Consider the following 15,306-nt stretch of genomic DNA (forward strand, 5'->3'; position numbering starts at 1 on the left):
CCTCCCTCGCCACCTCCCCTCCGCCACCTGGCCGGCCTTCGCTTTGCACACGCGCCTTTCGATGTAGCCTCCTAAAGAGGCAGAGGCGCTTTTCCCGCGTGACGCCCGGCGCAGCTTGATGATGACATTTCGGCACCAGGTGGCCGAATAGCGGCTTCCAGCTCCGAGGCGGGCAACACTGTGGGTCCCACAGGTGTGCGGCGGGGGACGCGCGTGAGAGGGTCCTGCGCCCCGGCGGCTTCCCCGAGCCCCTGCCGTGGCCGTCTCCGTTCCTCCGCGGGTCCTGGGACTCCGGCCGTCCCCGGCCACTCTGCCCCGACTGGGCGGGCTTGGGAGGCGAGGGCCGCAGTTGAGTCCTCATGACGGCCCCCTTTGGCCACGCCTTTGTGCCACTTTCCCGCGCGGCTCCTACACTGTTTCGGTAGGTGCTCCTTAAAGGTTAACATTCGCTGAAAGAATTGAGGGGAGGAGAGCTTCGTGTTGAAGTTGAGCCTTTGGCTCAACAGGTGCTGTGGGAGGATGAGCGGGTGTGGGTCCCAGCTCGACCCTTCACACTGGATGCTTGACTTCTCCAAGCCTTGGTTTCCTCATCTGTGATAGGAAGGTCCCGATTCCCAATTGACAGGACAATTGGGCTGCTGCTGCTGCTCAGGGGAGGTCTTGGCAGTGGCAGGATTTACTTGGAATGATTGGCGTTGCCTGAGGGCTGTCGCTCTCGGAGGAAACTCCAAAACGGGTTCTAAACGGGTTCCGAAGCAGCTCCTGAAGAAAGTGTGTGTTGAAGAGGCGAGATGAAGCAGACGGTTGGTGCATGACAGAGGGGTGTGATGCGGGAGCGTGGCCATGGCAGGGTCAGAGAATGGCTGTAGGAGACACCGACCTCTCTTGGAAACTCCCGGGTCGGAATTTCCTCTCGGAAATTTCCCGGAAATTCCTCTGGGCCTCAGTCTTTCAGTCGCTGCCTATGAAAGCTTCCTCTGAGCAGAGATGCTCTCACTTCAGAGCAGAGAAAGCTCTGCACTTAAACAGTCTCCAATGTTGTGCTGCTTTTATCATTCTGTAGTGCACAGTGTTTTCTTGACAGAGTGCGTCAGGAGTGAAGTGTTTTAGGTTTTCCTTAACTCTGAACTTGATAAGTAGCTTAAAACCTGAGAGGTGTTCTTATTGCCAAGTGGCAGAGATTCCTGTCTCCTCTCACCCCTCCCAAATGTCTATGCAGCCTCCTTACACCCAGCCTCTCTTCCTCCACATAGATTGCCAGGTGCCACCCCTGTGCCTTTACTTGTGCAGCGGGCAGAGCTGGGCCATGAAAGCTGTCACTAGCCCACCAGTGGGACTTGGGAGACTTCCTCTCTGCGCAGTCTAGGTCTCAGCATTTTTCACTTCTGACCTGGGTGGGCGGAGAGGTAGGAATCTGGAGAGCTGATCCTAGTTTTCTGATGGTTCATTCATTCAAAGGCTCCCTTGGTGGAGCTTGCACTTCCCCTCCATTCATTATGTAGAGGACAGATTTACATAGAGTACATCTGGCTTTACTTTTAAGAGGCTTTCTCTTTCTTCTCACTAAACAACATAACCCAATAGTATGGAGGGGATTTGCCCTCATCTCAGATCTGTGAGGCCGTCTTTGTATTTGAATCTTGGTTCTGCCATTTACTAGCTGGGTGGGGCTAAGTGACTTATTCCCTTTCTGCCTCTCCGTCGTCTGTACTGACCTGCACTTTGTTACATCTGTATTTGAAGATGGTTTTTCTATTCTTGTTTGACAAATTTAGCAGCTTAAACCAGTACCCATTTATTATCTCATAGTTACGTAGTCTGAAGTCCAGGCAGGCCTGGCTGCGCATCACAAGGCTGGAATCAAGGTGTTGGCAGCTTTGCTCTTACCTAGAAGCTCTAGGGAAGGAAGAAGCTGCTTCCAGGCTTATTTAGGTTGCTGGCAGAATCCAGTTGCTTGGAGTTGTAGAACTAAGGTCTCTGTTTCCTTGCTGGCTGGGGACGGCTCTGTAACTTAAGGTCCACTAACTTAGGACTCTAATTGTATCTGCAGAATGCCTTTACAGCAGTACCCAGATGAGTGTTTGAAGAACCAGGGGACAGGAATCTTGGGCCGCTGTCTTTAGAATTCTGCCTACCACTGAGGATGAAATGAGGAAATATATGGAGAGTCCTTAGAGCTCTCCTGCTCCTTAGAGCAGAGTATGTCCTGGCATACAGCAAGTGCTGTACAAGCATTACCAAGGATTCACCACCACAAACTTGGCTCTGAAGCTGCTCACTGTGGGCTACAAGAGAATGGTGTTTCTATAAAACATGGGAACTGCTAGTCAGGCACAGTGACTCATGCCTGCAATCCTAGCACTTTGGGAGGCTGAGGCGGGAGGATTGCTTGAGCCTAGGAGTTTGAGACCAGCCTAGGGAACACAGCAACACCTCATCTCTACACACACACACACACACACACACACACACAATTAGCTGGGCATGGTGGCATGCACTTGTAGTCCCAGCTACTAAGGAGGCTGAGGTGGGAGGATCACTTCAGCCCAGGTTGAGGCTGCAGTGAGCCATGATCATGCGGTTGCATTGCAGCTACTTGGGAGGCTGAGGCAGGAAGATCACGTGAGCCCAGGAGTTTGAGGTTGCAGTGAGCTGAGATCATGCCACTGCATTCTAGACTGGGTAACAGAGCAAGACTCTGTCTCTAAAAAAATAAAAAATAAAAAATACATGGGAATTGGCAGTGTAGTGTGTGTGTTGAGTTACACAAATGTTTTCCTGGGCATTGTGAAACTATGTAATATTCTGTTAGGGATAAGTACAGTGGCTTATACCAGTACTCCCAGCACTTTGGGAGGCTGAGGTGGGAGGATTGCCTGAGGCCAGAATTCTAAACCAGACTGGGCAACATAGTGAGACCCCATCTCTACAAAAACAAGAAAATTTGCCGGGTGTGTTGGTTTACACTTGTAGTCCTTGCTGCTCAGGAGGCTGAGGTGGGAGGATCGCTTGAGCCCAGGAGTCTGAGGTTACAGTGAGCTATGATTGTGCCGCTGCACTCTAGCCTGGGTGACAGAGTGAGACCTTGTCTCTGAAAAATAAAATGATTCTGTTGTGTTGTAGATGTCGAGATTTCGTCTTTGTTTTTCACAGTGGCCACTTTTGCCTCTCCACTGGAGGCTGCTACAGCGTTTCCTCACCTGCAGCAGCCCAGCCCTCTACTGGTAAATATCAGCTGCCCGTGTGAGTGTCAGTGTGGCCATAGTTCTATAGCTGAGGGACTTGACTGTTGTTTCTACTGACTTGAAGCTCTCCAGCGGTGGTTTTTTAGGGGCATGTGATGGAAATAACAACAGAGTCAGGGTTAGACTCCTTCAGCTTGACTTTGCCTCCTTATTACTGAAGGACCTTGGATTTACTCAACCTCAAGCTCTGGTTTTCTCATACAAGACTAGTTCATTCAAATGTTATTTTCCTTCCTTCCCAAGGGTATGAGGAGAAAGCGAGAAGGATGTAGCTCAGAATGTTCATGACCTGTAAATCCTTCTGCATACATGAAGCCGTTCTAGTAATCATAACTATCATCAGTGAAAAATGGAGAGGCACTGCTGTGCTGGGGGCAGCTAGGTTTGCACTTTAAGTATTAAACATGATGCTGAGAACTGGGTGCAATGACTTGTGCCTGTAGTTCCAGCTACTCGGGGGACTGAGGTAAGGAGGGTCACTTGAGCCCAGGAGTTTGAGACTAGTCTGAGCAACATAGTGAGACCCTGTCTGTACAAAAAATAAAAAAAAGTTAGTCAGGCATGATGGCACATGCCTATAGTCCAAGCTACTTAGGCGGCTGAGACAGGAAGATCACTTGAGCCCTGGAGGTTGAGGTTGCAGTGAGCCATGATGGAGCCACTGCACTTCAGCCTGGACCACAGAGCAATATGCTGACTCAAAACAAAACAATTTTCTCTCTCACTCTTTCATTTTCCCTTAGTCATCCCTGCCCTGATGTGCCTCTTCCTCTCTCCTAACTGCACTGTGGAAAGCACAGCCATGGTTGCAGAGCTGTGTTTGGTCTGGACCCTGCTCATCTCCCAGGTCCCCACACCTGGCACAGTTCATGCTACAGGTAGACAGGCAATCACAGTATGCAGTGAATGCAATCTGGCTTTACTTTTTTTTTTTTTTGAGACAGAGTCTCACTCTGTCACCCAGGTTGGAGTGCAGTGGCACAATCTCGGCTCACTGCAACGCCCACCTCCCAGGTTCAACCGATCCTCCTGCCTCAGCCTCCCGAGTAGCGGGGATTACAGGCATGCACCGCTACACCCGGCTAATTTTTGTATTTTTTAAAGTAGAGACGGAGTTTCACTGTGTTGGCCAGGCTAGTCTTGAACTCCTGACTTCAAGTGATCCGCCTGACTCGGCCTCCCAGAGTGCTGGGATTACAGGCGTGAGTCACTGTGCCCAGCCTTGGCTTTACTTTTAAAAGGCTTTCTCTTTTCACTAAACAACTTTACATCATCAAATAACCCATTTATCAATTAGAGGGGTTTTTTTTAGAGGTTTTTTTTTTTTTTTTTTTTTTTTTTTTTTGAGATAGAGTCTTCCTCTGTCACCCAGGCTGGAGTGCAGTGGTGCCATCTCGGCTCACTGCAAGCTCCGCCTCCCAGGTTAACGTCATTCTCCTGCCTCAGCTTCCTGAGTAGCTGGAACTACACGCAGCCGCCACCACGCCCAGCTAATTTTTAAAAAATTTTTTTTAATTTTTTTTGAGACGGAGTCTCGCTCTGTTGCCCAGGCTGGAGTGCAGTGGCTGGATCTCAGCTCACTGCAAGCTCCACCTCCCGGGTTCACGCCATTCTCCTGCCTCAGCCTCCCGAGTAGCTGGGACTACAGGCGCCCACCACCTCGCCCGGCTAGTTTTTTGTATTTTTTAGTAGAGACGGGGTTTCACCGTGTTAGCCAGGATGGTCTCGATCTCCTGACCTGGTGATCTGCCTGTCTCGGCCTCCCAAAGTGCTGGGATTACAGGCTTGAGCCACCACGCCTGGCCTAATTTTTTTGTATTTTAGTAGAGACTGGGTTTCACCGTGTTAGCCAGGATGGTCTCGATTTCCTGACCTTGTGATCCACCCGCCTCGGCCTCCCAAAGGCTTTTTTTGAGAAGGAGTCTCGCTCTGTTGCCAGGCTGGAATGCAGTGGCGCAATCTCGGCTCACTGCAACCTCCACCTCCCAGCTTCAAGCCATTCTCCTGCCTCAGCCTCCCAAGTAGCTGGGACTACAGGCATGAATCACCACGCCCAGCTTATTTTTGTATTTTTAGTAGAGATGGCGTTTCACCATGTTGGCCAGGATGGTCTTGATCTCCTGACCTTGTGATCCGCCTACCTCGGCCTCCCAAAGTGTTGGGATTACAGGTGTGAGCCACCATGCCGGGCCTACTTAGAGGTTTTAAATTTTATGCAGAAATCAATTTTTTCCTATTGCACCTTTAAATAAAAACTTCCTTGTTGGTGGCAAAGAGTTGTTGCGTGGGTATGAGGGGAGGGTCTGGACAGAGTCTGAAAAGATACAAGAGGGAACTTTCTAGGGGGCAGAAATACTCTATATTGACTGTGGTGCTGGTTACACAGGTGTAGACATTTGTTAAAACTCAAACTGTACACTTAGATCTATGCATTTTACATGTATTTTTTAAAAAATTTAAACAGCTCTCTGTTCCATCGCAGCCCATAGTAAATTGAACTTGGCTGATGAGGGCTCGATCCAGGGTCTGTACTGAGATACATCTAGAGCCCCAGTCACCCTGGGACAGGCCTTGGAGGAGCTGCTCTCCCTTCCCTTCCCCCATCCCTCTAATGAGAGTCACTCACAGGGATGGTGCTAAAAGAGGTGGGGCTGTCTGCTTAAAGTACTGATTTGCTTTCTTTCATCTCTGCACCCTGGAAAACATACATCCTGCACAGAAAATGCCATCTCACACTTTGTAGCACATTCTAGTCATGTCCAGTAGGTTCGCCCTAGGCAGAGCACACCCGCTGCTGTGATGAGATACAGGGCGTTTTATTGTTTAATTTTTCCTCAGTAACCAACATGCTCAATTTCTCAGCCAAGGAAAGCTTAGATCAAACCTCCGCATAGGTGCTAATATACTTACAGTTTAAGATGCAAAGCTCATGTACAAACCTGCACACCATGCACAGGTATCCCAGAACTTAAAATAAAAGTCAAAGAAAAAAAAATAGATTTTATAAAAAGACAATTTGTGTCAAAATTCAAATATGAATCAGCCATATGTCTATTGCCAATAATATTGTCTATGTGTGTATTTGCCTGTATAAATAATACTCTTGTGTTCAAAAAAAAAAAAAAAAAAAAAAAGGAAGCAACAAAGCTCTTCTGGTGAGTCACTGTCAAACCACCTAGGTGGTCCTAGGGCCGCTGAAGGAGCCTGACCTCTCCCTTGGTCTTGTCAGTACTGCCCTATGAGGCCAAGGCAAGTCTGTGGAGAGGGGGCTGGAAATGGAGGCTTGTAAGTAAAGGCTGCACCGTGCCATGGGCCTCTCCAGCTGCACTCGATATGGCCTGCCCTCCTTCCTAATGCAAAGCCAGTCACACTCAACCACACAGGTGTCAATGGTGAGCAAGCTACAAATCTTAAGCACAGCAGTTATTTAACCCTCCTTGCATTTTTTTTAGAAAAGCCCAGAAGATGCCAAAATTCAGTTAACATACAGATTTTAAAAAACTACATCTGTAAGAAACTTTTTGTCCCCACGATATTCAGGGTAATCACCAGTCACGAGCTTTTGGTATTTTTTCCCTTTCTTTATTCTGTCTTTCAGATTTTCTCTATCAAGAGGTCTCCAGCCTGGGGCAGTGGCACGTGCCTGTAGTCTCAGCTCCTCAAGAGTCCGAGGCAGGACGATCCCTTCAGTCAAAGAGTTCAAGGCCAGCCTGGGCAACATGGTGAGACCCTTTCTCAAAAAATAAAAAAAAGAAAGATAAGAAAAAAGACTTTCCAAATGATACTAATTACCTCATCCCAAAATCAACATATAGGTCCATAAAAAGGTGAAATGGGAGCTGTTAGTGTTTGACAATTTAGGCAAAGTTAATATGAAGTTCCTCTTACCTCACAAAAATTACCTCTTCTATTTGATTATTTCTAAGTCATCTTGATGAAGCTGCATTTCTTTCACCATACCTTTAAAGGCTTTAGCTATAAATAAAAAAGTAAAATTAGGCTGGGCGTGGTGGCTCAAGCCTGTAATCCCAGCACTTTGGGAGGCCGAGACGGGCGGATCACGAGGTCAGGAGATTGAGACCATCCTGGCTAACACGGTGAAACCCCGTCTCTACTAAAAAAATACAAAAAAAAAATTAGCCGGGCGTGGTGGCGGGCACCTGTAGTCCCAGCTACTCGGGAGGCTGAGGCAGGAGAATGGCGTGAACCGGGGAGGCGGAGCTTGCAGTGAGCCCAGATCACGTCACTGCACTCCAGCCTGGGCGACAGAGCGAGACTCCGTCTCCAAAAAAAAAAAAAAAAAAAAAAAAAAAAAAAAAAAAAAAAAAAAAAAAACTGTAAAGTTTTGGGAAGTGATTGATACGGATGTTTATAATGAACAAATATGGTCATGCACCAGATAACATTGTCTCAGCCATTGATGGACAACATATACAATAGTGGTCTCATAAGATTATAATGCTGTATTTTTACTGTACCTTTTCTATGTTTAGATAAACATATACTTACCAGTGTGCTACAACTGCCTACAGTATTCAGCACAGTCACATGCTGTGCAGATTTGTGGTCTAGGAGCAAGAGTCTGTACCATAGAGCCTAGGTGTGCAGTAGGCTTCGCCATCTGGGTTTCTGAAGTACACTCTGTAATGTTTGGACAATGACAAAAATCACGTAACAATGCTTTTCCCAGCAGGTGTCCCCATCGTGAAGCAACACGTAACAGTATACACTTCAATATGTATTACAGCAAATACCATCACTACAGACATCTGGTCAAAGCCAAGGTTCACCTATTGAGAGCAACTGATGGGCACGCTCCAGTGTGCTTGCTGTTTAGCGCCAGCTGTAGCCCATGTGCAGGATACGTGTGCATGAGATGGGTGAGTCCTGAGCTCCACCTGTCCACACAGCAGGAGCCACGGGGCAGCTGGGGGGACACAAGACATTTTCCAAGACAATGCTGGTCTTAAAAGTACCAGAGGTTGGCCGGGTGCAGTGGCTCATGCTTGTAATCCCAGCACTTTGAGAGGCCAAGGCGAGTGGATCGCTTGAGGCCAGGAGTTTTGAGACCAGCCTGGCCAACATGGTGAGACCCCATCTCTACCAAAAATACAAAAAATTAGCTGGGCGTGGTGGCACACACCTGTAGTCCCAGCTACTTGAGAGGCTGAGGCAGGAGAATTGCTTGAACCTGGGAGGCGGAGGTTACAGTGAGCCGAAATCACACCATTGCACTCCAATCCAGCCTGGGCAACAAGAGCGAAACTCCATGTCAAAAAAAGTGCCGGAGGTCTCCCTGGACTCTCACAGCAGTCCTGGATAAGCCCTGTGGCATTTGTGACAATAATGTCCTCTGATCAGGCAGTTTACACTGCTCTTCCTGTCCACATTGACTCTTTTGAGAGTAATTCTGTTATTTACATTTTACAGATGAGAGAACTGAGCCAGGTTGCTGTGGACAGTGTACCAGGTTGAATACTGTCCCCAACAAAATTCATGTCCACTTGGAATCTGTGACTGACCTTATTTGGAAATAGGGTCTTTACAGGTGTAAGCAAGTTAAGGGCACAGGCTAGAATAGGGTGGCCCTAACTCCAAGACTGGTGTCCTTCTAAAAAGAGAGAACTTAGGCACAGAGACAGAGACAGGGGAATAAACAGCCATGTGGAGATGGAGGCAGAGACTGGAGTAATGCAGCCAACACCAAGGAGCACCAAGCATCGCTAGCAGCCCCAGAAGCTGAGAGGCACGGAAGGATCCCCTGAGCCTGTGAGGGGGGTGGCCCAGCTGATGCCCTGACTTTGGACTTCTGACTTCCAGAGCTGTGAGAGAAAAATCTGTTGTTTAAGCCCCCCAGTTTGTGGCAGTTGGTTACAGCAGCCCTGGGAAGCTCCTAGAGATGGGTTAGGTCATCTCTTCCCAGAAACACAGAGCGAGAGGCAGGGTCAGGACTCGAACCCAGCCAATCCAATTCCAGAAGCAGCACTTTCTTGACCACCGTGCACCCTGCCACAGTCTGGCATCCATGTGGTCGGTTACTTCTCCTACACCTGTCCATATTTTCACCTTTAAGGCAAAATCCACCTGTTTTGGAAAATGTTTTGGAGTTGTGAATTGTTTCTCCTCCTTTTCTTCTAGAGTTACACAAATCCAAGTGCCTTTGTTGTGGTGTGGAGAAAAGTATCACAATTTTATGTTTATCTTACCTTCCCAACTCTCTCTGGGGGTACTTTGCAAATAATTGAGTCCAAACAGAAGTACCAAATGACCTATGAACTCTATGCTTAGTAAATATATTAAACCTGAATAACTTAAAAATTAATGTGCATTTTTTACAGAAAATTTGATTTTAACTTAGAATTGTGTCTTTTAGTGTAATTTTCTTTTTTTTTTTTTGAGACAGAGTCTCGCTCTGTCGCCTGGGCTGGAGTGCAGTGGCCGGATCTCAGCTCACTGCAAGCTCCGCCTCCCGGGTTCACGCCATTCTCCTGCCTCAGCCTCCGAGTAGCTGGGACTACAGACGCCCGCCACCTCGCCCGGCTAGTTTTTTGTACTTTTAGTAGAGACGGTGTTTCACCGTGTTAGCCAGGATGGTCTTGATCTCCTGACCTCGTGATCCGCCCGTCTCGGCCTCCCAAAGTGCTGGGATTACAGGCTTGAGCCACCGCGCCCAGCCTAGTGTAATTTTCATAGGGACTTCTAATTTTTCTAATGAATGTTGGCTATACTTTTTTTTAATGGAATGAATTTCAAGTCATAATAATCAGAAAAGTTTTAGTTTTACTTTTACAGTATGGACTGAACTCAGATAATTAAACACTATTTTGAATCTTAACAAGAGGCATTTTTGTGTTAAGATGGTATTAGTCTATATACAGTGAATTGAAGAAGCTTCAGTCTTATCAGAGTTTTGCACATTTTAGCTCAATAAAGTCTGAATTAACTGTTCCAGATTTTCTTTATCTGTGTTTGGAAATATAATTTTGTAAAATCAATGTCTTACCTTTTTGATACAATAGATCATGTCACGTTTCAATAAAACAAGAAGCACTTTTATCTTTTGTTTTTCAGGGAAGGGATGAACATTTAATTGTTTACATTTTGTTATCACTGTTATGCAATGCTCATTTTATGTTGCTTTATAAGTAAGTTTACATATACCAGAATAAATATCTGCTCATGTAATCTACCTGTGACTGTTTTACTATCCCCTCCAGTCACTTCAGAGTATGCTGAAATTGACCGGGCATGGTGGCTCATGCCTGTAATCCCAGCACTTTGGGAGGCTGAGATGGGCGGATCACGAGGTCAGGAGTTCGAGACCAGCCTAACCAACACGATGAAACCCTGTCTTTACTGAAAATACAAAAATTAGCCAGGCATGGTGGCATGCGCCTGTAATCCCAGTTACTCAAGAGGCTGAGGCAGGACAATTGCTTGAACCCAGGAGGTGGAGGTTGCAGTGAGCCACGATCGTGCCATTGCACTCTAGCCTGGGCGATAGAGCGAGACTCCGTCTCAAAAAAAAAAAAAAAAAAAAGGTTATGCTGAAATTTACCACTATTGGGATGAATGATCACTATTCACCAAGCGTATCTGAACATGCAAATGTTTAAGAAATAAGCATAATAAGGAGATAGCTTGGGTTAATAGGATTCTCATAGTTTTTTTTTTCCCCTATGAAACATAAGTAATGATTTTAGTGTATTTATTATGGAATATACTCATTTTAAAAGGACTTTAAGAGTTGTGCTTTGGGAGACAGAGGCGGGTGGATCACGAGGTCAGGAGTTCAAGACTAGCCTGGCCAAGATGGTGAAACCCCATCTCTACTAAAAATACAAAAATTAGCCGGGCGCAGTGGCGGGTACCTGTAATTCCAGCTGCTCTGGAGGCTGAGGCAGGAGAATCAGTTGAACCCGGGAGGCAGAGGTTGCAGTGAACTGAGATCACGCCACTGCAGTCTAGCCTAGCTGACAGAGCAAGCCTCCATCTCAAAAAATAAAAAAAAAGTTGTGGATGTGAATAATGCATTCCTCTAATAAAAATTTAAATTGTATAATAGTTTAATAAAGTATTTACTTTTTTTTTTTTTTTTTAAAGTCAGAGTCCCGCTCTTGTCACCTAGGCTGGATTTCAATGGCACGCGATCTCCGCTTACTGCAACCTCTGCCTCCTGGGTTCAAGCAGTCTTCCCACCTCATACTCCCAACTTGCTGGGCCCACAGGCACGTGGGTTACCACGCTGGGATAATTTTTGTAATTTTTTTGTAGAGATAGGGTTTCACCATTGTTGCCCAGGCTCTGTGCTCAAGCAATTGGCCTGCGTCAGCCTCCCAAAGTGCTGGGATTACAGGCACGAGCCATTGCGCCTGGCCTCAGTTATCCTTTCTATTACATCCTATGATGTTTTCATAGCCTACAAGACCTCAATTTCTTCTTAATAATTGTCAATCTGGCCAGGCACAGTGGCTCATGCCTGTAATCCCAGCACTTTGGGAGGCCAGGGCAGGCAGATCACCTGAGGTCAGGGGTTCAAGACCAACCTGGCCAATGTGGCAAAACCCCCTCTCTACTAAAAATTAGCCAGGTGTGGTGGTGTGTGCTTGTAATCCCAGCTACTCGGGAGACTGAGGCAGGAGAATCACTTAAACCCAGAAGTCAGAGGTTGCAGTGAGCCAAGATCGTGCCACTGCACTCCAGCCTGGGCAACAGAGTGAGACTCTGCCTCAAAATAATAATGATAATAATAATAATCATCATCTGGTTAAAGAGGTAACAATGATCTATTAATGCTTTGGGAAAACAAGTTGGGTTGCCTTTGAAGGCCAGGGTTCTTAGTTCATTCAAAAATACGTATTTAATTTACAGCATGTGCCAAGCATTTTTAGCTTCCCAGTATACAGCTGTGAACTAAACAGATAAAGCCCTAACCATTTTCAGCATTCTGTCTAGTTGGGGTGGGATGGGGGCTTAATTAAGATAGAGATATAGAAAAATGTGCATCTAAATAACGTAAGTATGGAGTTGAGAGGAAGCAACTAACAATATGTTAGAGATCTTAGAAGTAATATTTTGCAGTCTTGTAACCTATATTTGACTTTTAAGTTTGGGTAATATTAATAGTTGCAGATAGTGTAAAAAAGTCTTAATTTTTCACTTTCCTTGCTGGTAAAGGTAAGTTTATTTAGACTGTCCATTTATTTATTTATTTATTTATTTATTTATTTATTTATTTATTTATTTTTGAGACAGAGTCTCACTCTGTTGCCCAGGCTGGAGTGCAGTGGTGCAATCTCAGCTCACTGCAAGCTCTGCCTCCTGGGTTCACACCATTCTCCTGCCTTAGCGTCCTGAGTAGCTGGGTCCACAGGCGCCCACCACCACGACTGGCTGATTTTTTTTTTTTTGTATGTTTAGTAGAGATGGGGTTTCACTGTATTAGCCAGGATGGTCTCAATCTCCTGACCTCATGATCTGCCCACCTCAGCCTCCCTAGTGCTGGGATTACAGGCGTGAGCCACCGCGCCGGCCTAGACTGTCCATTTAAAGTAGTGTTTAACATGGCTAGGTGTGGTGGCTTCCACCTGTAATCCCAGGACTTTGGGAGGCTGAGGCGGGCAGATCACTTGAGGTCAGGAGTTCGAGACCAGCCTGGCCAACATGGTGAAACTCAGTCTCTGCCAAAAATACAAAAGTTAGCTGGGTGTGGTGGCAGGCGCCTATAGTCCCAGCTACTCAGGAGGCTGAGGTAGGAGAATCACTTGAACTCAGGAGGCAGAGGCTGCAGTGAGCTGAGATCGTGCCACTGCACTCCAGCCTGGGTAACAGAGTGAGACTCTGTCTCAAATAAATAATAAATAAATACATACAGAAATAAAAATAAAAGTAGTGTTTAACATAACAATCCTGTGAAAGTGATTCTATTACATATTCACAAGCAAATTAGCTGCACACTCTTTCCTGTATTTTACAATTTAGCACAATTTTAGGCCTCAGTCTTCTCTTCAAATCACTGGTGTTTTAAATTTGGCAATGAATAGGAAGTTACTTTTGACTTAGGGAGTGAATATATTACTACTTTAAAAACGTGTTAATATTTTAGGACAGTTTGGAGCCTCTATCTTTTTTTGAGTTAATATTTCAATATTCATTACTTATTCCAGCAGCTTCTAAGTGGAAGTAGTATTTAGGCAATTAAATTGGCATATATTTTCAGGAATTTTCTTTCATTTTTAAGTTTTGTCATCATTGAGGTTAATTTTTTTTTACCTGGTGTTCACTTATGATATATATATAAACAGTCTGTGAAGTGAAATAGTCTTAAGTATAACGTGTGATGCACCTACAAATAAATGAAAATGGTATGCACCATGTCACTTTACTATGGGAACTGTACTGGAAGATTTATGAAAGCATGTGAAATTATACCTAAAATTGTATTAGTGACTACAAGCAGCGGTGCTAAATTTTTTTATTGAACTTGATGAATGAATGCATTTAGTCTAGTCACAGTTACTTTGGTTTAAATGCATGTGTCTTTAAGGTTTGTATTAGTTTTCGCACTGCTATGGAGACCCCAGACTGGGTAATTTATAAAGTGATTTAATTGACTCACAGTTCCACGGGGCTGGGGAGGCCTCAGGAAACTTAGTCATGGCAGAAGAAGAAGAGGCACATCTTACATGGTGGCAGACGAGAGAGAATGAATGAGCTAAGGCAGAAGAGACCCTTATGAAACCATCAGATCTTGTGAGAACTCACTCACTATTATGAGAACAGTATGGGGGAAACACCCCCATAATCTAATCACCTCCCACCAGGTCCCGCTCTAAACACATGGGGATTATATGGATTACAACTGGAGATGAGATCTGGGTGAGGACAGAGCCAAACCATATCAGGGTTTTATTTTTTATTATTTTTTGAGACAAGAGTCTCACTCTGTTTCCCAGGCTGGAGTGCAGTGGCACTATCTCGGCTCACTACAAGCTCCGCCTCCTGGGTTCATGCCATTCTCCTGCCTCAGTCTCCCGAGTAGCTGGGACTACAGGTGCCTGCCACCACGTCCAGCTAATTTTTTGTATTTTTAGTAGAGATGGGGTTTCACCGTGTTAGCCAGGATGGTCTTGATCTCATGACCTCGTGATCCACCCGCCTCGGCCTACCAAAGTGCTGGGATTATAGGCTTGAGCCATTGCACCCGGCCCATATCAGGGTTTTTAAAAATGTGTTTGTAATTTGTACTTTTGGCAGGGTATTCTTGGGCTGCAGTGGTTATTGTCAATGTGTGATTTGTGTTTTTATTTTATAGAATAATGTGATGCACTGATTTTTATAAGTGATAGATAATTTTAATAACTGTATATTTGACAACCTTATATTAAAATATTTTGCACTGGAACTTCTTTCATTAATTGTAACATGCTAACAAACTGATAGTGGTTTAAAAATAACTCATTTAACAACAACAAAAGAAAAAAGGTTAAAAGTAAACATTTTTATGGGAAATTTCTTATCCAAAATTCTTTCAAGATTTTACCTTATTTAGTGACTAGTTCTATATTTTTGCATGAGGAATAAATATGTCTCTGGTAGGAAAAAAAACCCAAACTATTGCTATTAATAGTTATATGAACCTTTTAGAACCTAATCCAACACCAGACAACTAAGGCTAAAGAAATGCTAGATTGCAGCCCCAGTGACCAGACATGAATATAAGAAGGAAAACAGCCTGGGTGTGGTGGCTCACGCCTGAAATCCCAACATTTAATATATATATAAATATATATTTATATATCTTTTATATATATATATAAATATATATATATATTTAAAGACGGAGCCTCACTTTCACCCAGACTGGAGTGCAGGGCACCATCGTGGTTCACTGCAACCTCTGCCTCCCAAGCAGTTGGGACTACAGGCACACACCACCATGCCTTTTTTTGTTGTTTTCTGGTTTTTTTTTTTTTTGTATTTTTAGTAGAGATGGGGTTTCACCATGTTGGCCAGGCTGGTCTTGAACTCCTGACCTCAGGTGATCCACCCGCCTCAGACT

General features: G+C 45.2%; 1 protein-coding gene and 1 long non-coding RNA gene across 2 annotated transcripts in view; one reads left to right on the forward strand and one right to left on the reverse strand.

Annotated features, from left to right (window-relative positions):
- The window catches only part of THAP7 (THAP domain containing 7), a 210,755-nt gene that overhangs the window by 85,042 nt on the left and 110,407 nt on the right, over positions 1-15,306 (reverse strand). The gene's annotated exons all lie outside the window — the stretch shown is intronic.
- LOC126929791 (uncharacterized) lies at positions 32-9,622 on the forward strand. The gene is made up of 3 exons (XR_007717264.1): positions 32-421; positions 6,844-6,967; positions 7,993-9,622. It is a non-coding gene; the product is annotated as an uncharacterized LOC126929791 (long non-coding RNA).

The sequence above is a fragment of the Macaca thibetana genome, chromosome 10 (assembly GCF_024542745.1).
Source record: "Macaca thibetana thibetana isolate TM-01 chromosome 10, ASM2454274v1, whole genome shotgun sequence".
Taxonomy (NCBI): domain Eukaryota; kingdom Metazoa; phylum Chordata; class Mammalia; order Primates; family Cercopithecidae; genus Macaca; species Macaca thibetana.